General features: G+C 38.9%; 1 protein-coding gene across 1 annotated transcript in view; it reads left to right on the top strand.

Annotated features, from left to right (window-relative positions):
• The window catches only part of SGCG (sarcoglycan, gamma (35kDa dystrophin-associated glycoprotein)), a 71,056-nt gene that overhangs the window by 53,932 nt on the left and 14,734 nt on the right, over positions 1-2,390 (top strand). The gene's annotated exons all lie outside the window — the stretch shown is intronic.

Here is a 2,390-nt window from a genome sequence, read left to right as displayed (position 1 = left end):
ACAGTCAACATTTGTCAGACTATGATTATAAATATATATACACAATGTTATCATTTAACATATTATTTAAGAGCTTATGGGTATATTCTGAAAATATTTCTGTATTTCCCAGGGAAACAGAAGTATTTTAAACAAAGGTATAATATTGGCATTAACCAAAGCTTTATAATATATCATTTGAGAAGCATTGCTTCATATTTTAATGAAATATCTATGTCCAACACTGAAAAGCTTTGAAAGGTATATTTACTAGCTTGTGACTTATATGTTATAGAATATTGATAGTTTGAGGGCATAATTATACGCCTTTAAGGTATTTGGTTAAGGTAAATTACTGTACTTATGGGTTGCTGGTAGACCTCCCTGTCTATACATTCAGAATAAATATGTCCCCTTCAGTTTGGACTTCTGTGTCATCCAATAGCTCCACTTTTCTTACGGCTTCTCCTTCTCTCTGACTCTTTATGAAGACTTTCTTTTATTCTTTCCATTCCCCATTCACAATATGATTTCCTTTTGCACTCAAAGTATAGATTTTCTAGGGTAAGCTGTATAATAAGACAGAGAGAAAGGCTGGAAACTGAAGTTGTGGGGTTTTATGGGCATACCAATAAGAATTATGAAGGAAATCTAGAAAGAGATGTATAGAAGCCAGCCAGGGTAAAAACATTTGCTAAATCATTGCTTAATCATGTTTGTAATACTAATGCTTACATGCTAATTGCCTAAAAATACCATCTGACTAATTGAAGTACAGTGATTTTTATTTGCATTCATTACACAAATCAAAAGCCTAGTTAGTCAGAAGAGAATGAACTACATAATGGAAAAGTAAGTCTACAGTTATGAGTCAGTATTTGTAAAGCATCTCTGCTCCCTGACTAGTGAGATATTTCTGCTGCAATGTAGTTTTATGAGCCCTGGCATTAATTTGCTTGATATAAATTTGCATCATTCATATACTTTACTGCATTCAGGTTAACGAAGAACACCATCAAATACTTTTTTTGGAAGCTTAAAGGTTTTCTTTCCATTCATCCAATGGACTCAAACCTATGAAAAGGCTTAGTTTAAAAGGATCGGATGGTACAGGACATCATGTTTATCAACCTTTCAAAAACATTTCTGACTCAGATATTTAAAAATAACTTACTAGCAAAGGCTTGGCTACTACTTCACATCTAGTCTTCTTTTAAGCGTTAATATTTTAAGCTTTATTATTTTTCTTGAAAATAGTAAAGTGAAAAGAATTTTCGAAACCAATCTGTTTTCTCTGTCTTGTGTTACTAGCCATTTGTGTGCACCCATGTGCTTGCAAAATCTTGTTCATTGCAGTTTAGTTTACGAACTACAGTGCTTCACCTGCAGGGCTTATGTGTCATTGTATGTTGGGACCATATGACCTTAGGAGATGATAGACTTCCCTCTGCTGATTAGGTCATCATTTCCTTCTGTAATTCTGAGTCTGCAGAGGGACTCTGTCCTGCTCTCACAGAAGATGTTCCCCTCCTGAGGCAGGAAGGACATTTGGTGACTGGTGGGAACAGAGCCTCAGGTCTCCCAGTGAGCCTGTGCTGGCAGTCATATGCGCCAGCAGTCAGAGCTGCTGCTCTCCTGAGCACCTACAGCACCTTTCCTGTTTGGAAGGACTGCTGGTCTCTGAAACCAGTGAGTGAGTGTCTCAGTAACAGCAGGAGAGGAAATCCATGCACCAATGTTAGTAGCCTTTTTGCCAGGTGAGATCGCCCTGAGAACACATGCCAGGTTTCTGCCCACTTTCATCGCTGGCTTTTCCATAAGCCAGTCAGGTGGCTGATGTTCTTCCTAAAGCCTCAGGTTTTCAGAGATGTAGCTTGACGCATTAAAATCAATAGAAGTTCTTTCTGCCACTTGTACAGGACAGAGCCATTTACCTGTTTTCCATAGCTGCTTATGTCCATAGCACAAAGGTGTAATGATTTCTACACCTACACTCTTGAACTGAGTACCTGACAACGACAGACTGCTCGGTGAGATTGCTAAAGTGAACTTGTCATCAGTGATTACAGCATACTCCACCAAAGCGCAAGCTACCGTGACAATTTCATTAATGATTGTCGCAGTTCTAGACAGCTTGCAGATGACCACCTGGAGCTCTATTTGGAAGTCTATGATTGTGCTGTCACTGGTCTAAGACATAATGTTGAGCTGAGTAGAGCATCCTTTACGTTATCTTTCACCTACGTACCTGCCCGCACATATGTCAAGGGGAGGCATGAAACAGGAGTCATCCCACCATAAGGATGTGCACATGGCAAACACTGGAAGAAGAAAGGGAATCATTTCCTAATAACAGTAACTCTTCCAAGATATATTGTCCATGTGCACAGTCACTACTCGCGCTCTTTCCC

Source organism: Charadrius vociferus, unplaced genomic scaffold (assembly GCF_000708025.1).
Source record: "Charadrius vociferus isolate BGI_N301 unplaced genomic scaffold, ASM70802v2 scaffold278, whole genome shotgun sequence".
Classification (NCBI taxonomy): Eukaryota; Metazoa; Chordata; class Aves; order Charadriiformes; family Charadriidae; genus Charadrius; species Charadrius vociferus.
This window is presented reverse-complemented; position numbering and strand designations above follow the sequence as displayed.